Raw genomic sequence first — 27,055 nt, 5'->3', positions numbered from 1 at the left:
GGTCCCAGGAGTTCAGTTAGATCATTATCAAACAATTCTGTGTTCCTATAAACTCAACAGGAAGTCAAAGTGGAGAAAAGTAGCAATTCCAGCAACAGAAAAGCAACCACGTTCTGAAAGGTAGAATGTGTGGAGAAGTGAATCTGTGGTGATAGACGGGGAAATAGTCCTGGGTGGGGGGAGGTGCTCCCAGCAAATAGTAGAGCAGTGGAACACAAAATTGAAACTTTTGGAAGTCTGCTCTACTGAGGTATGTGCCTCCAGAGAATAAGCAGGGGGTGGAGTCCTCACAGGGACAGTGTGATATCAAGACCCATAGGGTCACAGAAAGACTGGGGTGTAGGAGTGTGGTAGAGCTCCCAGGTATTGAAGCGGGGAAGCCAGCTACACAGACAGAGCTGAGGAGTGAGCTCTCAGCTTGGGGTTACCTTTAACCATGATCCAAGGCAGAGTCGGGCCACTGCTCTTCAAGTAGGGACCCCACAAGTGGTAGATCCAGGGAGACTCACCTTCTTTTCCAGGAGAAGCCACACGGGAGCCCGCTGCAGGAATCTGCTGGGCTTGGAGACTCCAAACAGGGCAGTGTACCAGAGATAGAAACACTGAGTCACAGGCTGCCTGAGCTCAGAATGCAGCTGGAGACCAGGGAGACAGGTGGGATTGACTGCTTTTTTCTGAGGGTGCACTGAGCAGTGGGGCCCTGAGCTCTCAGCTCCTATGGGCCAGAGATTGGGAGGCCACCATCTTCATTCTCATCTTCCAGCACTGTGTGGAAAATATTCAGGGAACAAAAGCTATAGAGAGCAAACCTGAGCAGATTACTTAGCTTGGCCCCTGACAAGGGCGGTGCAATTCTGCCTCAGGCAAATTTGAAAATCACTGCAACAGGCCCCTCCTACAGAAGATCAGCAAGAACACCCAGCCAAGACCAAGTTCATCGATCAATGAGAACTGCAAAACTTCAGAGCTATGGGAATACAGCACATAGAATTCATGGCTTTTTCCCCATGATCCTTTATTCTTTCAAAGTTATTTTTCTTATTTTATTTCTTCTTATTCTATTTTTTTAACCTTTCCTCTTTCCTATTTTAATATTTTTAACTATTTTATCTTTTTTAAAATTTTATTTTATTTTTTTAGTGTTCCAAGATTGTTTATGCACCAAACCCAGTACTCCATGCAATATGTGCCCTCCTTAATACCCCACACAAGGCTCAGCCATCCCCCCCACTTCCTCCCTTCCAAAACCCTCAGTTTGTTTTTCAGAGTTCACAGTCTCCCATGCTTCATCTCCCCCTCTGATTTACCCCAATTCACTTTTCCTTTCCTACTCCTAATGTCCTCCATGTTATTCCTTATATTCCACAAGAAAGTTAAACCATATGATAATTGACTTTCTCTGATTCACTTATTTCATGTAGCATAATCTTCTCCAGTCCATCCACATTAATACAAAAGTTGGGTATACATCCTGATGGCTGTGTAATATTCCATTGTATATACAAAACATATCTTCTTTATCCATTCATCAGTTGAAGGACATCTTGGCTCTTTCCACAATTTGGCAATTGTGGCCATTGTTGCTATGAACACTGGAGTACAGATGGCCCTTCTTTTCACTACATCTGTATCTTTGGGGTAAATGCCCAGTAGTGCAATTGCAGGGTCATAGGGAAGCTCTATTTTCAATTTCTTAAGGAATCTCCACACCATTTTCCAAAGTGGCTGCACCAACTTGCATTTCCACCAACAGTGTAAGAGCGGTTTCCCTTTCTCCACACCTTGTCCAACACTTGTAGTTTACTGTCTTGTTGACTTTGGCCATTCTAACTGGTGTAAGGTGGTATCTCAATGTGGTTTTGATTTGAATTTCTCTGATTGTTAATGATGATGAACATTTTTTCATGTGTCCATTAGCCACTTGTATGTCTTCTTTGGAGAAGTGTCTATTCATATCTTCCGCCCATTTTTTGACACAATTATCTGTTTTTTGGGTGTTGAGTTTGAGGACTTCTTTATTTAACTATTTTATCATATCAATACCTTTTTAAAAATTTTTTTAAATTTTCATTGTCATAGTCATATTCTAGCCCATCATTGTATTTAAACTTATTTTTTGTATACATATAGGTTTTTCTTTCCTTAAAATTTTGGAGTACAGTTTCTTCTAACAGACCAAAATATACCCTAAATCTAGCACATGGCTTTGTTCTAGTCTCCAGCCTGATCACATTCTCCCCCCACCTTTTTTTAAACCAGCTTCTTATTATATCAATTCCTTTTTTAGAATCTTTTTTAATTTCCTCTTTACAATGATATTCCATCTCTTCATCATGTTTACCCTTATTTTTGTATGTATATAAGTTTTCTTTCTTTAAAAATTTGAGAGGCAGTTTCTTCTAACAGACCAAAATACATCCAAAATCAAGTGTGTGACCCTGTTCTATTCACCACTCATATATGAGTGGTGAATAGAATATATATATTACCTCCCCTTTTCCTCTCCCTCTGGTTTCAGGTCTCTTCCAATTTGTTAGTGTATATTTTTCTGGGGTCACTACTACCTTTTTAGTATTTTGTCCTTTCATTCATCTATTCTTATCTATTCTTATCAAGGTGGAAAAACTCACCCCCAAAAAAGAACAAGAGGCAGTACCAATGGCTGGAGATCTAATCAAAATGGACATTAGTAATGTGTCAGAACCAGAGCTCAGAATGGCAATTATCAAGGTGCTACCTGGGCTCAAAAAAGTATGTGGGAGCAAATTATAATAAAGAATTTCCCTATTTTGGCAAAGGGAGCAAGCATCAAAATCCAGGAGACACAGAAAACTTCCCTCAAAATGAATAAAAATAGGTCAATGTCCCGTCACTGAATAGTAAAACTTACAAGTCTCGGTGACAAAGAAAAAATCCCGAAAGCACCTTGGGAGCAGAGGTCTGTAACATACAATGGTAGAAATACTAGACTGGTAACAGACCTATCCACAGAGAACTGGCAGGGCAGAAGGACTGGCATGATATATTCAGAGCATTAAATGAGAATAATATGCAGTCAAGGGACGCCTGGGTGGCGCAGTTGGTTGGACGACTGCCTTCGGCTCAGGGCGTGATCCTGGAGTCCCGGGATCGAGTCCCACATCAGGCTCCCAGCTCCATGGGGAGTCTGCTTCGCTCTCTGACCTTCTCCTCGCTCATGCTCTATCTCACACTCTCTCTCTCTCAAATAAATAAATAAAATCTTTAAAAAAAAAAAAGAATACTATAGCCATCTAGGCTGTCATTGAAAAATTGAAGGAGAGATAAAAAGCTTCCAGGACAAACAAAACCTAAAAGAATTCATGTACAAACCAATCCTACAGGAAATATTGAAAGTGTTCCTCTAAGCAAAGAGAGAGCCTAAAAGTAATAGACCAGAAAGGAACAGAGACAATGTACAGTAACAGTCACCTTACAGGCAATACAAGGGCACTAAATTTATATCTTTCAATAGTGACCCTGAATGTAAATGGGCTAAATGCCCCAATCAAAAGATACAGGGTATCAGAATAGATTAAAAAAAAAAAAAGACCCATTGATATGCTGTCTGCAAGAAACTCATTTTAGACCTAAAGACACTTCCAGATTGAAGTGTTCATTTACCATGCTAATGGACATCAAAAGAGAGCTGGAGTGGCAATCTTTATATCAGATAAATTAGATTTTAAGCCAAAGACTATAATGAGAGATGAGGACGGACACTGTATCATACTTAATGGGTCTGTCCAACAAGAAAATCTAACAATTTAAAATATCTATGTCCCTAACATAGGAGCAGCCAATTATATAAACCAATTAATGACAAAATCAAATCAACACATCACCAATAATGAGTAGGAGACTTCAAGACCCCCCTCACTGAAATGGACAGATCTAAGCAAAAGATCAACAATGAAATAAAGGCTTTAATGACACACTGGATCAGATGGACATCATAGATATATTCAGAACATTCCATCCCAAAACAACAGAATACACATTCTTCTCTAGTGTGCATGGAACATTCTTCAGAATAGATCACATTCTGGATCACAAATCAGGTCTCAGCCAGTACCAAAAGTTTGAGATCATTCCCTGCATATTTTCGGACCACAATGCTTTGAAACTAGAACTCAACCACAAGAGGAAAGTTGGAAAGAACTCAAATACATGGAGGCTAAAGAACAACATACTAAAGAATGACTGGGTCAACTCGGAAATTAGAGAAGAATTTTAAAAACTCATGGAAACAAATGAAAATGAAAAAAAAAAACTATTCAAAATCTTTGGGACAGAGCAAAGGCAGGCTTGAGAGGAAAGTATATAGTGATAGAAGCTTTACTCAAGAAAAAAGAACGGTCTCAAGTATACAACCTAACCCTATACCTAAAGGAGCTAGAGAAAGAACAACAAAGAAAGCCTAAACCCAGCAGGAGAAGATAAATAATAAAGATCAGAGCAGAAAACAATGAAATAGAAACCAAAAGTACAGTAGAACAAATCAATGAAACTAGGAAACTGTTCTTTGAAAGAATTAATAAGATTGAATAACCCTGGCCACTTAGAAAAAGAAAAGAGAAAGGACCCAAGTTAACAAAATCATGAATGAAAGAGGAGAAATCACAACCAACACCAAAGAAACACAAACAATTATAAGAATGTATTATGACCAACTATACACCAGCAAATTGGACAATCTAGAAGAAATGGATGCATTCCTAGAGATGTATAAACTAGCAAAACTGAACCAGGAAGAAATAGAAAACCTGAACAGACCCATCACCAGTAAGGGTTATGAAGCAATCATCAAAAACCTCCCAACAAGGGGCAGATATTAAACATCTGGCTTCGGCTCAGGTATTGATCCTGAGATCCTGGAATCGAGTGCTATGTCAGGCTCCCTCTCATTGGGAAACCTGCTTCTCTCTCTCCCACTCCTCCTGCTTGTGTTCCCTCTCTCACTATCTCTCTCTGTCAAATAAATATATAGAATATTAAAAAAAAAAAAAAGGAACACATATTAGGGGCACCTGGGTGGCTCAGTGGGTTAAAGCCTCTGCCTTCAGCTCAGGTCCTGGGATCGAGCCCCGCATCAGGCTCTCTGCTCAGCAGGAAGCCTGCTTCCCTTTCTCTCTCTGCCTGCTTCTCTGACTGCTTGTGATCTCTGTCTGTCAAATAAATAAATAAAATCTTTAAAACAAACAAACAAAAAAACTTCCCAACAAGAGCCCAGGACCAGATGGCTTCCCAGGGGAATTCTACCAAACATTTAAAGAAGAATTAATACTTACTCTCCTGAAACTGTTCCAAAAAATAGAAATGGGAGGAAAACTTCCAAACTCACTTTATGAGGTCAGAATTATCTTGATCCCAAAAACAGACAAAGACCCCATCAAAAAGGAGAATTACAGGGGCATCTGGGTGGCTCAATGGGTTAAAGCCTCTGCCTTTGGCTCAGGTCATGATCCCAGGGTCCTGGGATCGAGTCCCGCATCGGGCTCTCTGCTCATCAGGGAGCCTGTTTCCCTTCCTCTCTCTCTGCCTGCCTCTCTGCCTACTTGTGATCTCTGTCAAATAAATAAATAAAATCTTTTTTTTAAAAAAAGGAGAATTACAGACCAATATCCCTGATGAACATGGATGCAAAAATTCTCACCAAAATACTAGCCAATAGGATCAAACAACACATTAAAAGGATGATTCTCCATGACCATGTGGGATTTATTCCTGGCTGCAAGATTGCTTGAACATCCGCAAATCAATCAATGTCATACAATACATTAATAAAAGAAAGAACAAGAACCATATGATACTCTCAATAGATGCTGAAAAAGCATTTGACAAAATATAGCACTTGATCAAAATTCTTCAAAGTGTAGGGATAGAAGGTACATACCCCAATATCATAAAAGCCATCTATGAAAATCCCACAGTGAATATCATTCTCAATGAGGAAAAACTGAAAGCTTTTTCCCTAAGGTCACAAACGCAGCAGGGCTGTCCACTATCACCACTGCTACTCAGTATAGTACTAAGAGTCTGAAAAACAGTCTGAGGGGTTTGAAGTGGCGGGGGGGGTGGGAGGTTGGGGTACCAGGTGGTGGGTATTATAGAGGGCACGGCTTGCATGGAGCACTGGGTGTGGTGAAAAAATAATGAATACTGTTTTTCTGAAAATAAATAAATTGGAAAAAAAAAAAAGAGTCCCAAACTCAACAATCAGACAATAAAAGGAAACAAAAGGCATCCCAATTGGCAAAGAAGAAGTCATACTCTTATTCTTTGCAGATTATATGATACTTTATGTGGGAAACCCATAAAACTCCACTCCAAAACTCTTAAAACTCATAAAGGAAATCAGTTAAGTGTCGGGATATAAAATCAATCCACAGAAATCTGTTGCATTTCTATATACCAACAGCAATACAGAAGAGAGAGAAATTGAAGAGTCGTTCTCATTTACAATTGCAGCCAAAACCATAAGATACCTAGGAATAAACCTAACCAAAGAGGCAAAGAATCTGTACTCCGAAAACTATGAAGTACTCATGAAAAAAACTGAGGAAGACACAAAGAAATGGAAAAACATTCCATGCTCATGGACTGGAAGAACAAATATTGTGAAAATGTCTATGCTACCTAAAGCATTCTACACATTTAATGCAATCTCTATCAAAATACCATCAATGTTTTTCAAAGAAATGAAACAAATAATCCTAAAATTTATATGGAACAAGAAAAGACCCTGAATAGCCAAAGGAATGTTGAAAAAGAAAACCAAACTTGCAGCATCACAATTCCAGACTTCAAGCTCTATTACAAATCTATAGTCATCAAGCTGGCAAAAAGGCAGACACATAGATCAATGGAACAGAATACAGAGCCCAGAAATGGACCTCCAATGCTATCTATGGTCAACTAATCTTTGACAAAGCAGGAAAGAATGTCCAATGGAAACAAGACAGTCTCTTCAACAAATGGTATTGGGAAAGTTGAACAGCCACATGCAGAAGAATGAAACTGTACCATTTCCTTACACCACATACAAAAGTAGACACAAAATGGATGAAAGACCTCAATGTGAGACACGAATCCATCAAAACCCTTGAGGAGAACACAGGCAGCAACCTCTTTGACCTCAGCCACAGCAATTTCTTCTTAGAAACATCACCAAAGGCAAGAAAACCAAGGGAAAAAATGGACTATTGGGATTTCATCAAGATCAAAAGTTTTTCCACAGCAAAGTAAACAGTCCACAAAACCAAAAGACTGCTGACAGAATGGGAGAAGATATTTGCAAATGACATATCAGGTAAGGGTTATTATCTAGAATCTATAAAGTACTTATCTAACTCAACACCCAAAGAACAAATAATCCAATCAAGAAATGAGCAGAAGACATAAAAAGACATCTCTTCAAAGAAGACATCCAAATGGCCAACAGACATATTTGAAAAGTTGCTCAACATCAGTTTTCTGGGTGTTCCATTTTATGGGGAATGATAACTCAGGCAACTAAACCTCTACCATTTGTGTTGAGGCAGATTTTTTTTCCTTGAACTTTAAAGTGTTGTTAATCTTAAAGGATCACCCATTTATCTTGTAACATTTTACAAAAAGGCATGAATTTTAATTCTTCTTCTGAACCATTAGAATTACACTTATTGTCCAAAATGGTTAAGAAGGACATGTATACACACACACACACACACACACACAATCAATTAATTTTTAGAGATGTCATTTATAGTTGATTTTGTTCTCAGCAAGTATCCATGGTCTTTGATTTGTTTCTACAAATGGACATGATAGGCTGTCAATTCCTAGGTTGATAAGGAGTATTGTTTTCGTGGGAAAATCGGGAACATTACATTTTCTAGTTCACAACCTGACTCCAGTAACACCCTGCTTTCAGGCTTGTCCACAGTGCCTGCTCATTTGACCCCAAAAAGTGGAATTGTTGTGATGGATAAATTGAGCGAGGCTGTCACTCTAAAACTAAAAGTGGCAACAGGAAACTAGCAACTAGCAACCCATAACTAGCAAGAACCAGCAGGATAAACCTGTATTTAGAAAGAAAGCAGTTTATTACATCCTGCTGAAATTACTAAAAGTAGAAAAGTAATCCATATCCTCCAAACCCATTGATGAATTATACTCCCAAATCTTTTCATCCAGGCTTGGATCAGCTGTGGACCCTTGAAACGTTCCGTGATAAGAACTTTCTCTTGTTTTACCATGAGGTAATTACAATATATTACTAATTAACCAGATATATTTTTACTGTTAGAAGACATGAGTTCATTACCAGACAGAAACTATTTTTTAGGACAGAGATTTTCAAACATTTCCTTCTAGCATTGCCAAATGAAGTTTAATTATGCATGCTCTAGAACATTTTTAACATATAATGTTTTATCATATGATTAATTAATTGGAAAAGATGTCATTCCTGGCCTATTATAAATATTGATATTTTAAAAATAAAATATTTCATCACTCTTTTAGATGTTTTTGATGAGCTACAAATATCATAACAATCAGAGACCTATAATTATCCATTAAAAAAAAAACTTGAAATTTTATCTGATACCATTTTCCCCTAAAATATGTTTAGTGGAAAGTATTTTCATTTCACTTTCCCAGTGGAATGTTTCTTAAAGTAAAATGTTTCATGCTTGAAAATCTCTTGTCTTATCATGATACGTGCAATTATTTTCATATATATATAATATATGCATTATGCATATACACATATATATATATGTATATATAATTAAGTTTCTAAAAATTTCCTGTGGTCATAATGTTTGGATTAAAGTAATATTATAATGCATGTAACACACATATTTGAAATACTACTTCTGGGTTTAGTTGCCTTACTTTTGTTATGGTCAATAATTTACCAAACCTCAAAAATATACTATAAATGTTAATAAACAGTAATCCTAAGAAGTAAAATCTTATTCTAAATCCTCTCTTAAGAAATTGACATGGGTTGCTGCAACAACACGAATGGAAATAGACAATACAATGCTAAGTGAAATAAGTCAGTCAGAGAAAGACAAATACCATATGATTTCACTCATGTGTGGAATTTAAGAAACAAAACCAATGAGCAAAAGAAAAAAAAAAGAGAGACAGTGAGACAAACCAAGAAACTGTAGAGAATACACTGAAGGTTACCAGAGTGGGGTTGTGGGGAGGAAGGGTGAAATAGGTGTTGGGGATTAAGATGTACATTTGTCATGATGAGCATCAGGTAATGTGTGCAAGTGTTGAATCACTATAACGTGTTCCTCGAACTAATATAACACTATAAGTTACTTACTGGAATTAAAATTAAAAATTTTATTTAAAAAATTAATGTGGGTTGCTTATGAAGCCTTAGTTAAAGAAACTCTTCAGTTGGCTCTTGTTTGGTATCAGGGGGGTTGTACTTACCACAGAGCGCCATTGTCAGACTCCAGAGAAATGGTAAGATTTTCTTTTAGGAAGTATGACAAGGGAAGGAGGGACACGGGCAGAGGCAAACCAGACTATTGGTAATTTCTAAGGAAGTTTGGGGAAAGAAAGCAGATGGAATAGTACAAACTGAAAGTGGATTTCTTTAAAATCATGTGTAACCATGCTCCCCTTGGAAAGTTTTTGTACACCCTAGTTTGAGGAACACTGCTTTAAAACACGGACCATTCTTCTTTTCTTCTAAGCCTTCTCAACCAGGCAAAGATGACCAGAATGGGATGTGACCAGAGTTTACCTTCTGGACCACATGTATGTACTGGAGTAACACTGAACATGTTCTCCAAGAGCAAGAAACCAATCTCCTCTCCATTGTTGCGATCTTTTCACACTACTGATAGAAGGGCATGCTCTTGAGGCTATAAAATAACAATTGATAGTTATTTCTGAAACAATCTCATCATTTAAATTTAGGTTCATGAAAATCTATACAGATAAAGAAAATAGTAAGAAAAAAATCCATTGAAATGTGACAGGATAAAAGCAAAAATACATTGATATTTACTATGTTTTAAATTACTTGTCTGCTCCAACCACTGTATGCATGCCACAAACACACACAAATCCTGGTTATATCCTAAGTACTGCTCAGTGCTAAGCAAAGTGAAAAAGTCAGAAAATAACAGGGCAGAGATTACAGCAAGGTTACCATTGGGGGAGGGAGAAAAACAGCTCCTACAGAATAATAGGTTTTAAATTGGAGGTCTTTACTTAAAACCCTCAGGAAATAAAAAGGGTCAAAAAACAGAAAATTGCACAGGGGTTATATTACTTTAAAAGACAATCTCGTTTCTCTTTCAAAAATAGCTGTATTTTTTTGGAAGATGCCTTTGACAATGGATGTCATCACTTAAGGAGCATAGCTCAATAAAAGAGTGGTCAAGAATTCTGAGTTTTATGGCACTTAAATGTTTCTGCCAGTTTATAGAAAATGGTGCCATTTTGACCAATTTGAGTTAAGGAACTGAAAACTCAGATGTAAATTAAGAAATTAAACTAATTTTAGGTTTTTTTTTTAATTTTGCAATCAGGAATATATTTTATTTAAAGATAGTAGAATTAAAACTTTACTGACTCTAATATCCTAAATGAAATCTCATAATGTGTTTGAAAAGAAAACTGTTTTCAGTAATAGGGAAAACAAATAACTGTGTAATCAGGGAAAATCTTTCTGTATCATTTCATTTTTACACAGTCACTAACAAGAATCCTCTTAATACTGATATCGTATGCTTAAATCATTGTCCAAACAAAATTTCTTTAATGTCAGTCTGGTAAGATTAATATGTTTTAATTTCTTAGAATTAAGTAGATATTACATTAATAGACAAGAACTCAAGCTCAGTCAGTATGTTCCATTCATAATAATTGTGATAAGGACATAGGATTACCAGTAGTTTACACATTATTTCCCAAGTAGATATATAACTGGAATCCTGCTATATAAATCCGTGATTTCCTGAATCATGTGCCTGGTACATGATATTCTCTCAATTTAAAAACAAACAAACAAACAAAAAAACAATGAATTACTTTCCCTATAGCCATTAGCCTATTTAGTCTATAGCTGTCCAATAAGCATTTAAAATGAGGCTACAACATTCAGTAGAAACTAAAGGCACAGTTTCCAGTAAATTCATGCTATCAAAGTTTGTAAAATGAAAACAAAGATGGCAGTAAGGGAAGAGAAGGCAGAACGGCAACAGTGGTCTTACGACTGATGTCACCCATACTTCAGAAGTGTCATACTTCTGCCACCCTGGTGGGCAAAATCGGATGGGGTGAAAGACAACTATAAGACCAGAAAACAACAAGAGCCTAAGTCTGAGAAAAAAGTAAGGGGTGCAGACAGATTTAGGCGGAGGCCACAGATGAAGCCCAAAGAGAACACAGAGAATTTGACAGTAGTTTCCAAAGAATATTCAAAGTAGGAAAGAAGTTAAACAAATTCAAGCTGTTTTCTCATAATGGTATTTCACTGAAGCTTATTATTTAGGAGAAGGTCTGTGGCTTACGTTGAAGTTCTGGTGGTTGCTTAGCTCAGGTTGGAATCCCAGCTGACGTTTTGAGGGCGCTTACTGTGAACCAAGCTCTGTGATGGTGATTTTACACGTATCACCCCATTTCAGCCTCCCAGGTACTCTAGGAGATAGGGAGTTTTACCCTCCCCATTTTATGGTTAGGCAAATGGGGCTTAGAGAAGCTACTTTAAGTTTACCTGTCCCAGGCAAGTAGTGTAGCTAGTTTAGGTATCTAAGGGAAAACGTTAGGGTACTGTTTCCTTAGATCCAAAGCCCTTAAACCTCTTGGCTACTGAAATTGCAAGATTAGTGACATTCAAATATGTCTTTGAAATCCAAGTGCAAATTTCATTTGCTAATTATCACCAGTTGATTCAAAACAAATAGTTAAATGTGTATGGTGTGAGCAGGAGGATATTGTATTTTTTCCCACATTCATTTTCCCTAATGAAGACATTGAGACGGGATGTTAGCCTTGACAAATGTCACATGAGCATATAAATATCTAAATACATGTCTACATGTTTTCAAACAAGTGTATTAAATATATACATATACATCTAGAGAAATACATGTAAATACTTACAGATAAACACATACATTTATGTTAAAAAATGTTTTACATCTTTTCTATTTGTCTGCAAATCAATGAATAGATTTAATGCAAAACCAAATTTTAAAAATCCAACATAATTTTGAAAGAAATCATCAAAATGACTTAAAATTTCATCTGGATAAATAAAGAGGAGATTACTTGTCTTACTAGACATTAAAATATTATAAAGCTTAGATAATTAAAACCTTGCGATAAGATGGATCAATGGGAAGAAAGAGCAAAGCAACAGCCACTGGTGTGTATATAATATATGATTTAAAAAATATCATCTACCAAAGGAAAAGACCCAGGTTATTTATTAAATACTACAGAGGAATTAGAATATTTGTGGAAGAAAACAAAGTGAAACTGTTGGATTTGTGAAGCTATGAAGAGTTAGAGAATTCAAAAACTACTAATACAGTAGCTTTAAAATATGGTCAAAACATTTTTAAAATAATCATGAAGATTATTAGTTATAATCAAAGGTTGTAACTGCATTCTTCTCTTTGTAACTTAACTCCCACTAGTGCACTTAATCCAGGATTCTGCATAAACCTCGGACTCACTAAACAGTGTTGTATATATAAAAATTAAGTTGTATTTTTAAGAACATTTTAAATTTTTAAGAATATTTTTAAACTATTAAGAATATTTTTCAGCAGACCTATCCACAGAGCCCTGGCAGGCCAGAAAGGAATGGCATGATATATTAAGAATTAAGAATATAATATTTTTCACTTGCCATAGTCCTTAAAAATTGAATATGTAATATATGTAATACACTAAATATATTTCCTCTTGCCCTAATTCCCTCAACTTACTAGAGAAGGACATTATTTTTTCTATTTTCTTAGAGGAAATTGCTCAAGTTTAATATTGAGATGTTAACCATGCTGAATGTGTAGCTACCTTCCAATAAGCACTTTGCAAGGCACTAGACATCTGGCTGTGCCTGTCCTTTTTGCTACAGATATAGCTCAAACAGAGGGTAAAGAATGCAAGCCCTCGGTCTGGTCTTATCATCATAAAAGATGGGTATAAGTCTAAGATATCATTGAGAGAGTTTTTATTACTGTGGGTTCGAGTTTGCTACCCTGTGGAGAAATACCTGTTGAGACACATTTGTCCTTCCCTGATGAAACAGTGTTTTGACGTGATTGCAATCGGGAATAGAGATTTCCTTGATTTACTGGATTAGGGGGAAAACTGGGTTTGCCTAAACCTTTATCCCTCCTTCTTCCCCTGAAAAAACTCTTTTAAATAGGGCTGATAATTTTAATTGTGGCTTCAGACTATCAAGAGGATGTTTTATAAAACCATGTCTCTTTAACCCAAATTATCATGTTTATCATTTCATTTTCTGCTAGGTTGGCATAATGGCAAATGTTGGTGGTGGTTCTTGTTTTTTTAATTTTGAAATTTTTCATATGCATGGAAAATATGAGAGACTTATATAATGAACACCTATATATCCATAATGTAATGGGTTCTAGATTTTAAAATTGTTAATGTTCTGTTTTTTCTTACTGTTGACATATTTTATGTCATTTCTTCCAAACTTGCTAGCTTACATTGTTTTGTAAGGAAGAGCATTCCCTCCTTAGCTATAGCTGTATGGTTTTCCTGAAAGACAGGGTCTACTGGAAAGGGAAGGCGAACATTTGAATCTTTCCCTTAAATTGCCATAATTCAGAAGAAGGACTTTGTGTTAAAGTCATTTCTAACAGTAGCAATAAGGATATTTTGTTGTTGTTGTTTGCTTTTTTTAGAGCATCATGTATTTTTTAGATATTAAACTGTGTAAATCAATTGCAGTTATTCTTTTTGATGCTCAAGTGGTTCAGCTTTGGACAGTAGTAGCCCACCAGTTTTCTTCTGGCTTATTTATCTGTTTCTCATGGGGCAGAAGGCATGATCTGCTGGGAAGAACTGCATTTATAGGGAGCAGGAAATCAGGCATGTAGTTAAGGCTTGGAGGTAGAGGGATATCAAACACAGTCACATTTACCAAACAGATGGCAAGGAGAGAAAGCTGAGATTAAACCAGAAGGGAAATATGCAGCTTTATTTTGACATGCCACTTTCTTTTCTAGATGTGAACTAGGATTTGTCATGGATACCTATAATTATTTTGTTCTGCTACCTGTTAAGTTGGGAAGAGCTTCCTTGAGCTCAACTCTTTCATTCATATTTCCACCTTAGATTAAGGAAAGAAGCATAAGCAATCTTACAAGCTTTTTTGGTTTTTCAAAGTAAGATGCTTTGCAATGGAAAAATATCTCACAATAATGTTAACTATTTTTCAATAAATTCCAAAGTCTTTTCTGAATTATTGTCAAGTAAGTACTAATGAAAAATACAATTACAACCTTTATTTATCCCTAAAAATTTTATTTATGCTTGGTTTCAAGCCCTCTAAACAAGAATAATCTGTTTTTGATATTTAGGCAAGAGGAAATTAAACTATTTGGGTCATCTGACCCATCAGTACTAGAGGAATGGATATTTTCAATGCAGAGAAATGAAACTCCTCTGCATAATTCAATTAAATTATGAGACTGAAATGTGAAGTTAAATCCCATCATCTGAAAACAAAATACTAAAATATTTCCAATCTTCAGAAAAATGTGAAATTGGGAATAATATTTAATGCCCATTAAATTTCCTTTATCTGTGATTCTTCTTTTATCAGGCATAAGAGATGCTTCTGCTATAATGATAACCTACCACAATAAATAAGAATTTTTCAATTTATTAAAATGAGATTTGGATGAAGGACATCTATGAAGGAAGACCTCTGTGGGTAGAACTGAAGATGGCAAGGCTTAGTCCCTTATAACATTAACCGTCAGTGGAAGACTATCTCCCCAGCAAAGTTTCAGGAGGTGTGTGTTTGTGCTTTGGAAGAGGCGGCTTGCATTCATTATTAACAGCAATAGTAATAAAAAAAAAAAGTGTCAACACATTGTATCACCACATTCTGTTCCTAACATTTGTAAATATAGTCTCTAAACTACAAATAATTTACCCTACATCAAATGAAACAAAACCAAATAAAAACAAAAATATATTTATATTTTATTTCTTGCCTTTTAAAATTCTTCCTACTTTAAAAAAATATGTTTGTGTAGAAGGGTTTATTGCATAAGATGCCTTAAGACAGGTTCATTAATTTACTGTTTCCCTTTTGAGAGAAACCCAAAAAAGGGAGAATGGAGAAAAAGATAAAGAGAGGAGACAGCAACCTGTTAAAGGTCAAGCAGAGGGGGCAGCTCTGTATCACTTAATTCAATAATACCCCATTAAAGTTGGCCATTGCTTTTTTTATTGTAGCATGTCTGTGCTTCTAAGAACACTAACAGTGAGAAATAAATTAATATGGCTTCAGATGCGGCAGATGACAGTGGGAGGCCAGGTTTAATTCACACTTATGAAGTCTTCTTGAATTGTGTCACCTGTAGAATTTGTACTTGACTTTTGGAAACTTAAAACATTCTTACCACTGAGAACTAATTAAGAAATCTGGCCCTCTGTGACTGAGCTCATTTTGTTCAGGTTGACTGCATGTTCAAGTTTGACTCAAGATGCTCATCTAATGTATACTGTGACCAACTTTTTCAGTTGGATTAAGGTAATTGCCTAGCTCAACACTCTCCTTATACATTCCATAAGAATGGCATTCAGAGCCCTTAACAGAGACAGAGACTGTTACCCAATCACCCCTCCAGATTTTTAAGAAGCTTGAACTGCAAAAGTTAAAGGTGTGCTTTGGAATGAATCCAGGCTACCACTATGCACCTTGCAGCAGGTAGCAACATGGATGAATCTTATAGACATTAGGTTAAGTGAAAGAAGTCAGACACAAACAGTGGGTACTTATGATTCTATTTATATGAAGTTCAAGAACAGAGCATTTTAATCTTTGATGATAGAAGCCAGAATATTGATTACCTCTGGTAAATAGGTATCTACAGAGAAGGAGTGTTAGGGTACCATCTAGAATAGCAGAAGTTGCCCCATATCTTGACCTAGAATCTGCCTTGGGTATAGATCTATAAAAATTCATTGAACTGTACCCTTTATGCATTTGAAAATTACACCTCAGTGAAAACTGCCAAAAGAATTAGGCAAAAAATACTCAACTTTAAACTCATTAAAAACACAAGAAGTCCTGATTTTTCAACAGAGACCCCAAAGAGTTTCATCTTCACAATGCTGCCATTAGACTATCAGACTATTGTAAGTGGGTATGAGCTCTAGATTGTGGATCTAACTTACTTTCTTTGCTATATAAACCCAGCAAAGTCATCAAGTCCCCAGCCATCAGACAGATGGAACACACTCAATCCTTTTGTCTCATTGTATCATTGGGGTTTCAAGCAGAGAAAAGTAAGAAAACCAAGTATTCCATGAAAATCACGGCCACAGGTCTGACGGCCTCAGGAATTCACTCATGAAATCAATATTTTGGGAGCCAGATGCTATCACAGGCACAGGACATACACAGATGAACAACTAAGACAAGATTCTGCTGCCCTAGACATTCAGGGATCAGGGAAGAGAAGAAGACAAGCAATTTAAATGTAAATGCACAAAAAACTCTCAGCTAGTGGTAAGTGAAGGAATGAGGAGGGGGCCTTCTAGATGAAGCGGTCAGAGAAGGCCTCTCCAAAGATGTGACCTTTGATCAGTGACCTAAATGATGACGTGGAGTCAGTTCATGCAGAAAGGAAAACTGTGAACCAGGTAGATAGAGAGCAGCAAATCAAAGTCCTGAGGATAGAAAAAGCTTGATGTGCTTGAAAAATACAAACAAGGCCAGGGAATGAGTGGGAAAATCATAGGAAACAAAACCAAAAACAAATACAAAAACAAAAACAACAAAAAAAGGAGGCTATTTCAAGTCAATGAATTGGATTCTGAACACAATGGTAAGCTATCAGAAGGTTTTAAGGGAAGGGCTAATGCAGATGGAGAGAAGTTCAACTTGAGACATGTCTGGGGGTAGAACTGGTTAGCTCTTGACGGATTAAACGGTGAAGAAGGGGGAAAGGAGGAATTAAGGATAACTGTTTGAGGGCTAGAGCAAGCAATGTTGGTGGTGAAAGCAGCACCATTCTCCAAAATAAAGAAGTTCTGAAGGATTAACAAATTACAGGGAAACACACATTCATTTTGGAAAGACTGAGTTGGAGTTATCTTTCAGCTGTCTCTCCAATGACCATATTTGACTTCAACAGATGAAACAGTAGGACCTGAAGGAGCTCAAAGTCATCACCCAGTTAGAAAAACCACCTCGAGTTTATGTCTAAAAATGGAGGGCTAGTTGTATTTTTCTTTGAATAATGAGGACAGAATTTTGAAAATCAGCAGGGATCTTTCTAATACCATCCTGCTGAATTCCTAAGACTGGAACCTCTAGAAGGGATGATTGAGAAGGCAATATACTCAGCCAAACCATTGTTTCATCATCTGTGGCAAAATATTTCCAACTATTTGAAGGATGGAGGGTAAAAAATTTTGGTTTTTCAAAACCTACATCTAGTAATGGGGCTGCAAACAGCATTATAATACACTGTTGGTGGAGATCCCTGTCAAATGGTAATACAAATTTAAATAAATTAAAATTCAAATCTGTCAGTCCCTTGGTAAGGTATTAGCGTTTCTAAAAATGTTTATTTATACCGGTACACAAAAATACTTATTTTAGCATAGGTTTGGAAAGAATTCCACTATATGTAATGAGAAGACAGGAAATAAGTTATGGTTTCTTACATATAATGGAATAGTACATAGCCATTAAAAATAAATATCTATATGTACAGAAATTTTATATATATATATATATACACACACATACATATTTAGTACATGCCTAAGTGAAAATGCTAAGTAGAGCAAATACAATGTAATTCCAAGTTGGGGTAAAAAAAATCTAGAAAAATGATCAAGCTGTAGGTACTTTTTCCATGATTAAGATATTTCCATAATGTTTAGATTTTGCATAACCATTTATTATTTTTGTAATGGAAAAGAACCATAAAAATATTATAGTCAAAGCTGTCCAATGAAGAAATCATGGAAAGCAGAGTATCCAAAACTTAACTTTTCAGTGTTATGAATGTTGAAGTCAGAGAAAGTCCTAAGACCCGGGGTGCCTGGGTGGCTCAGTGGGTTAAAGCCTCTGCCTTTGGCTCAGGTCATGATCCCAGGGTCCTGGGATCGAGCCCCACGTTGGGCTCTCTGCTCAGCAGGGAGCCAGCTTCCCCCTCTCTCTCTGCTTGCCTCTCTGCCTACCTGTGATCTCTTCTGTCAAATAAATAAATAAAATCTTTAAAAAAAAAAAAGAAAAAGAAAAAGAAAAAAAAAAGAAAGTCCTAAGACTCAATATAGTTTTGAGGGCAAATGTGGAGTCTGTTAAAAAAAAAAAAAAAAGTAAGATTTTTGAGTATATGTTTAAAACTAGATTTAGAAGACAGGTAGACAGGGTCTATGCCTAAGACCTCAGCAACACACTTTTCTCTTCTTCCTCATATAATTTCCTCTGACCAGACTGTTGTCCTAGCTGAGATGTACAGGGGTCAGAATTTTCTCAAATATTCAATGGCTTTCAAAAGAAACCCATTTAGTTTTCTGGTTTTAATTATTTTGTATAAGATTATAAAGATGGATCAGAGAAAAGTTATATAATTTCACATGAAGGGCTCACATCATTAAAATTATTTGGAAGGGAAGAATGTACCACTAAAATGTTAATTCTCTGAAAGTTAATTTATATATCTCATGCAATTCCAGTTAGAATCTCAAAGAGCTTCTTTTAACTAAATTTCTTTTGGAAGAGTAGATGCCTATGAATATTAGAGTTAATTATGAAAAAGAGTAGTGAAGGAGGACTTGCTTTTCCAGATAATAAAGCATATAAAACCATTATATTAAAACAAGTATTTTCTTGACTTCGAGAATAGAAAAATAACTGGAATTGAAAAGAAAGTGAGGAAATAAATCTGATAGACAAAATATCCCAGTATATTTTATTTCACTGTGAAATATGTGTTCTAAGTTAATAAATGGTACTGTCATAACCGGTTACTCATCTGAAAAAAATAAAGGTGGATCCCTACCTCATCACATACACAAAAATAAACTTCAGATGGATTAAAGACTTAGATGTAAAACAGAAAATAATAACATGCTTGAAGAAAATTAGCACACCTATTAAGTAAGGGTTGGGGAGATATATAACAAAGACAGGGGAACTACAAACTGTAAAAGACATCTTTGACTTCATAAAATTAAAATATTCTCCTTTGAAAAAAAAAGACAAAAAGTTCTTGAATGCATATGTTAAAAGATAGAAGAAGGTCGGTAAAGTGTCCTCCAGACTGAGAAGAGGCTTTGAGTATGAAAAACAAACCAAAACACTCCATATGTTTACAGAGTTTTATTCAGAGTAACTTATAGTTGGGGGGTACCGAGGGTTGATGGGGGAAGGTAAGGACGGACAATGGCTTGCAACTATTCACCACCCTTGCCTGAACCTTAACTCACAGCTTTTATAGAGGGAGGGAATTATTGTCGTGAGCGCAAAAAGGTAGTTACCTAAAGCTGCACCATGTTCGTGCCAGTCATTTCAATTAGTTGTCTAAGTGGCACCTCCTGTGTGCACAGAAGGTAACACTTAAGTGAAGATAATATTCCCACATTCCAGTCAGGGTATACATTAACTTTCGAGGGGCCAGAAACACGTAACCCTATGGAAGGTCATTACATGGGCGTGAAAAGATGAAGGTCCAAAGATGGAGTCAGTGTTGTCAACACTCCTATAGTAGATAAAAGATAATCTGTTTCAAGTTAATTTTTTTTAAATGACCAAGCCCAATTAGACAACAGGCAAAATATATAAATAGATAATTCAAACAAGAGTTAATCCAAATGCTCAATGAATACATGAAAAATGTTTAATATCCAAGCTAAAGAATAAATAAGCCACTACTTGGCTAATATTGAAGAGTAGTAACAGGTACTTCTTGAGAAATATATTGTAACAGGTAGACATATAAAGCATAGTTAGTGAAAAATGAAAAAGTAAATGATCAGTATCCATGACAAGAACAGCATGATATATGATGCAATGATATACTATATTTTCCATATATAATTTAAATATATATGTATATATATACTGTGTGTGTATGTGTGTATGTGTGTGTGTATCATCATCATCATCATCATCATGACATCATGAGATGGTCACCAAAATATTAGTTGCAGTTATCTCCAAACAGGGAGATTTCAGATACATTTAGCATTCTTCTTATACTTTTTGAATAATGTGGTTTTTTTACAATTTGTATAATGTTAAATCATTAATTAAAATTTGTGACAAGAAAATTCTTAGAAAATCCAAAACCCATCCAAATACACACTTTTTTAAAATGTTTCTTCCCTGCTTTCATGTCTAGGTCACGTTTGGTTGGCTTGCCTTCATTTTAATGGTGGGGGTGAAGGGAGAGATTGGAAAGGAGAAAACATGCTCACCAAGGAACAAGGGTAAATGAACGCCCCCAAATGAGAGTCAGGTACAACGACATAAGACAGCACTAGAAGCTTCCATTTCATCCCTTCTCATTCTTACCGAAGTAACCTTTGACATTTGGAGAAACAAAAGTGTACAGTCACTTTTGCGCTTCTCTTTCCAGGGCCTTGCGCAAGTGCCAGAATATTTATCTCATCGACAACAATAACGGCTCCTGCCCTCCTCCTACCCTGCCTTCCCTTCCCTCACTTTGATTTCAGGAGAAGATAAGTGAATGTAAGGACAAGGGAGTCTTTTTTGTCATTTTATTGAAGATCTATCCTCTTTATTGTATTTTAGATTTATGGGGGCCCCACTATACCCCAGTATCGTTGGCAAGCTGAAATCTGGTCTGACACCATCTCTCCGGCTTGCTTCGTTGCTCATAAAGACTAGTTGTCATTAGGCACAATGTGGGCTACAATGTAAGCTTGTGTTGCTAATAACAAGTGGGACGGACAGCCTGAGAGACAAGAAGTGCTCTTTATTCCCATTTACATTACCGGAAAAATAGACGTACATAGAACCAATGCCATGTTAAGTTTTTTAAGGCCATAAAAGTGTTTTGAATTCCTAGACATCCTACGAGTTTCAGTTTTATAAAATGTGTCATCTATTTTCTTTCTTTTCCCTCAAGTCATTTAGCATTACACATTTAGCCTGGCTCTTTCCCTTGTCGAGAGGCCAGGGAGGGTTCCCAGCATATGCTTATGCAAGAGGAGGGATATTTGCCTTCTTTCCAACCTTGCCCCCGCAGTCTCATCATGCAAAGCCGAGAAGCAGAAGCACTATACAGATCCTCCAGAACCTCCTGTGTGCAAATTCCAAAGGATTTTGGAGTTCTGAGGAGCGCTGGAAGTAGAAAACCAGGAAGCATGCCCCTTCCCATGCCAAGTGTTCCCAAGGGCAAATCCCCCTGGTCTCCATGGATACCCTTCACTATGCCCTAAATGTCACCACTGGCCTCTCTCACCATTGCTGCACAGAAATGAAGCCCACAGATACAACAGCCAGGACTGTGCTCAGGCATACACCCAACAGGTAAGCCAGGAGGCTACCAAAATGTGTCTTAGTTTTGTACAAATACATTGATGGTCCACCACATGCAAGACTCTTTACTAGGGGTAAACAGATGAATCAGCCAAAGTCCCTGACCAGGAGGGGATGATGATTCTCTATCATCAGTATAGCCTGAGAAATAATAAAACAAAAACACATGATAATTACTATGATAGAGGCATCATCAGGGTTGAATGGAATATAGGAAAGGGGTAATTTAGTTATTCTTCCCAGGATAAGAAGTTAAGGAAAAGGAGAGAACTTTGGAGAGAGGTAATACTGAAGCCAGGTTTTAAGATGCAGGAGTTCACGGAGCAGAAAAGTAGAGCAAAAGGAGGTCTCTCTGAGCCACAAGAACATCACACACAGAGAGATAAGCAACCTGTCAGGGCATGACGCCACCCTTTGAGCTGTTCTGTGTCACAAACGTGGAGGGCAAACATGGCAAGTGCTTGGGATCATAGAAAAGTTCTGGTGGTGAGAGGTCTTCTCACCTTGTTTAAAAGCCATCTTAGCTTCTTGGGAAGGAACAGACATAACTAGATTTTAAGAAATAAAGGCACAATCGGGAAGACTCAATCAGAATGACAATGGGGGTGTGGTGCTGAGTTGCTGGTGGCTGATGGGTGTCAGAGAAAATGATTTTGGAGACAGCAGAATTCCATTAGGTGGAAATGATGGAAGCTTGAATCAAACCTGGGTGAAAATGTTGGGAAGGTGAGGAAAATATATGTAAATAGAATTGGTTGAACTTGGCAACTGACTAAAAGTAAAAAGGGAGTGGAGGGAGAAGGCAGTTTTATTCCCCTTGTTGGATTGCCAGTGTTTGAAAAACACCATAATAATGATTTCTCCAGCTTATCATACACAACAAGGTTTATGTTGTATCTATCTTGGGGTCTTGGGAGACTTTATACTATTACACATTAATCTTGATGATTCAGTCATGAACTCTCACTCTTTCACTGATGCAGACAATTTTTAAAACTTTTGACACTTTGCATCATAATTAATATGACTATTTTATGGAAAACTGTACCTTTGTGGGAAAATGGCAAATCTGATAGTCACAACAATACAGAATTCCCAAGGCAGAGATCTCCAGGCAGTAGTACACGTTCCCAGGACCGCAGGAGATGCTGTGTCAAGATTCAGATACCCATACAGAAGTAAGACATAAACTTCACTATCAATGTCAAGATAAACACAACACGTATTGGACTGGAATACCATCAGCCAAATTAATGTAGAGCACTGACAACTGAAATCCTTCCCCTAACAGCAACTTATCGAAGGGGGAAAGAACCCAATCATGCCCCAAATCAAACATCAACCAGACCTTGTCTCCCCATTCCTATGTGCTTCATAGTAAAAAGACAGCGAGATGGGACTGTATACAAATAAAAATAATGACCAGAGATTTCTAGCAGAAGAGCAGCATTAGGTCTTAGGCATTTATACTTCCAATAAAACCAACTATGTTCTATTAGAAGATGCATAAATTCTTCCTATGTAAGGTCACCGTAGTTCCGCTCTCATTTTCATCTGATGTCTTGCTCCCACTTACCATTTTGATTATTTGAGGTTTTCCTTGGGTAAATTAGGTGAGTTGCAGTGGGTAGTGCTAGGTAATGCTTAATATTAGCCTTTTTATGCCTTGGATCAGGCAGCCTCTGGACCACTGCCTACCGTTCTCATCGCACTAAACCAAGGAGAACAGACCCACGTACAATCCCAGCTCCACCACCTAGCACATTTATGACCTTGAGCAAAGTGGCTCAATCTCTTTGCCCCTCAGCGTCTTCACCTGTAAAGAGCGATAGTGACAGTCCCTAGCTGCAGAGTTGTTATGAAGATAAGATGAGTTGATACATGTGAAGCACTCAGAGCAGGGTCTGACACATGTTAACCCACAAACAACCCCTGTTGCTCTTAGGACTGAGTCTGGTGCTGCTTGTTTATTCTGTTCTTTTCTCTCCGGTGTGGGCAATTATATCAGGTACATTTAAATGTAAAATAGGGTTTTATTGATTTGGAATAATCAAAGAATAAATTATTAGCAATTATTTTTCAAGGAGATAACCCCTCCCCCGATGTTTACCTCCATCTGTTGGTATCTGGTTTCTCTCTGCCTGCACCTTGACCCCCCTGCCCTCGGAGGAGACATAAAGTCAATATGCAGGGAAGCACAGTAAAGCACCCTCCCTAAAGGAAATAGCAAAGTTCTGATTGGCATGAGGGCTTTGGAAATCCGTGGGGCGCCGCAAGTCTGGGGCCCTGCATGCCTGGACCATCTTCTAGGAGCTATAAGCCTAACCGGGGAGTGGGGGGCTGGGCTGGCACATGAATGGACTAGAGCAGAACCAGAGGTGACCTGGGTGGAAAAGCATGGCCACCCAGTGGCCTGTATCTCCTCCCTATCCCTTATTCCATTCCAGTTTCTCTCCAATTTCCCATTAACTTCATTATTTCGCATCGTAATTATTCAAAGTGTTTATAGAAAGGAAACATCCTTAAAACATATGGAAAAGGATGAGATTTTGGCTTCTGTACCTGAGAAACAAGTGTCCTTCCCCAACTGTTTAAAAAGAATAATCTTTCTAAAATGAAAATTCTGAAACAAGGGAAAACTACATCAGCCATGTTGCCATGTCACAATGACAGAAAGGAATAATTCTTTGGGTGTACATTTCACATTTTTGTTTTACAGTTCCCCAAACCCATTTGCCTGAAAAGTACAGTGACAGAAACTTTTTGTAAGCCATTGTTTGATTTTGTACAGGTTCTATTTCTCTCACCCAGAGCTCCCTGGAGTTTTATGACAGGAAAATGAAGATGATGTTGATCTTCAGAAGAATTACAAAGTTCTGAGGCAGCAGGAGCAGGGCCTGAGCTCATGCCTGAGATGCAGGTGTTCAGAGTTCCAATTCCATCCCTCTCAAGGCTTGCTGAGTGCCCGTGGGCAAGTCACTTAACCTCCCTTCGCCTCTCTTCCCTCACTACTAAGGTGAGGATATTAATGTTCCGTTCCCTCATGGGGTGGTAAGTAGATTAAGTAATTAGAAAGCTAGAGTCTATTCTATGTAATGCTTCAGAAGATGAGAGTTCAACCAAATGATTCTGAAGTATGTTAGAAAACAAAAACAACAAAGAAGGCAGAGTGAGAGCTATACAGAATGGAAATGGAGTTCTCAGTACAAGAGATTACTGCAGACTACCTCTTCGTTGTACCTAAGCAGGAAAAAAAAATCATTTCGGGACACATTACATTCAAGTCGAAGTCCTACTCTTCTCTTTCTCTACCTCCCTCTCTTTCTCACACACACACACACACACACACACACGCACACGCACACACACTCACACGCAAGATACCCCTCCCTCGCTCCCTTATTTATTTCTCTTTTAAAGTACTTCACTTACATGGTCTCAAAATGGGAACCTTCCAAATAAAATCATCAGCCTTAAAACAATGTTTGAAATAATTAGGTTACGATTCTGAAGCTCGGTTATGCGCCTGCAGTTCTATAACTATCTGCGAATTCCATGCATGGACCTATTAAACGTAGCAGGCACCAATGTTGCTGGCTGTCAAGAAGCAAAATGAAAAATAGTTTTAATAGCTGCTCTTTGACCTGTTTTATATTTTATGTCAATTATAACAGCACACAACCATGCATAATTATGAAGCATAGATGCATTAAAATGTACACATAATTTGTGTTCTTATGGCAACCATTGCATTAGGCTCTAGAAAACAAACCTATTGTTATAAGTCATTTGCACATTAATATATTAGTATTAAATATCGAAGACAGATTTGTCTATCCATCTGTTTGGAATCATTGTAAGTAAATATATCTTTTTGGAGGGGTGGACAAAATCTCTCCATAAATGCACTCTAGGTGCCATCTGCAACATATATTATAATACAGAGTTTAGCACCATCGTGCATAGCAACTCCAGCAAAGACAGTGCCATGTGATTGTCATTTGAATGTCATTTTTTTAAAAATGATCTAGTATATGGACAGAAGGAGGAAATTTTTTTCTGGCACTGCCATAAAAATTCCTTCATTTGACTATCCCGTGGTTTTTGGATTTCTTTCTGAGACACTTACATTCTTCCAAGGATAAGAGGAAAACAATTATTTTAATGCTGGGTGAATGAAGAAAAAAAAAAAAACCTACCTTTTCTCTATAGCAAAAATCATTAAAATGTCGGGGAAAATATGCTTTGAAATATCTGATGCATCATAACGGAGGCCCTGAGAGGCAAATGACCAAACCGGAAAATAACCTTTCCCCAAAGCAGAGGAAAGAAACCAGGGATTTTTCAAAAACAGTTACATAACTCCCATTATAACTTTTCAGCATTCCTGTGATTTTACGGATGTATAGGGAGTCTCAGGAGGGCCACGCCAAATATGAAACAGAATTCAGATTTCCTGATGCTTAGCTTCTCCATTTAATACACTGATGCTCATAAATTTGGAGGAAACACCTCTACTACCCTATCAGTTTTAACCCCATTTCCCTAACGCTGAGCGATTGCTTTAGCTAGCCATCTCGCCTTTCCTTCTTTCAAAGTTAGGTCTGGACCGGAGAAGGAAAAATCCAAGAACTGGGTTGGAAGACAAAAGGAGGCGTAGTAACTGTTTCCCCTAAGTCCTGACTAAAACAACTATTTGAATTTCTATTGAATTCATGTTAAGGGATCACGTTGTTTTCATATGGGGGACCAGGGGGAACTAGCACAATTTTAAACACACATTTTCCTGAAGTTTTATCGGAGGTGTTTCACTTCTCTGTGTTCTGTTTCTTTTGTTAGATATCAGTAAGGATAGACACTAAGTCTTTTTACTCCATTTCCACATAACTGGACTTGGAGTTCCGAAGCCTTTCTAGGGTGATTGCGATCTGCAGTGACTACTTATTCATCCATACGCTGAACAATTTATAGAAGTTACATCCATCCCCAAGGTATCGCCCAGATGGTTTTTAAGCTTCAATTTGTTTCAACTAGGAGAATTACTGATTTTCTCTAGGATCTTGAAAATATTAGTCTCTAAATGTAGTATTATTGTCGATGAATAGTCACATAAAATTTAAAATGTCTAAAAGGGAATTGGAAATATCTGGCTTCTCTGAACTTTTTTATTTTTATTTTATTTTTTTTTAACTTGTGACTCTATCAAAAGAAAAATTGCTCTGTAGCAAGAGCTGGTTCCTGTTAGTGAAGATTAACCAGATAAAAAGAACA

This window comes from Neovison vison, chromosome 3 (genome assembly GCF_020171115.1).
Source record: "Neovison vison isolate M4711 chromosome 3, ASM_NN_V1, whole genome shotgun sequence".
NCBI classification, from domain to species: domain Eukaryota; kingdom Metazoa; phylum Chordata; class Mammalia; order Carnivora; family Mustelidae; genus Neogale; species Neogale vison.
This window is presented reverse-complemented; position numbering follows the sequence as displayed.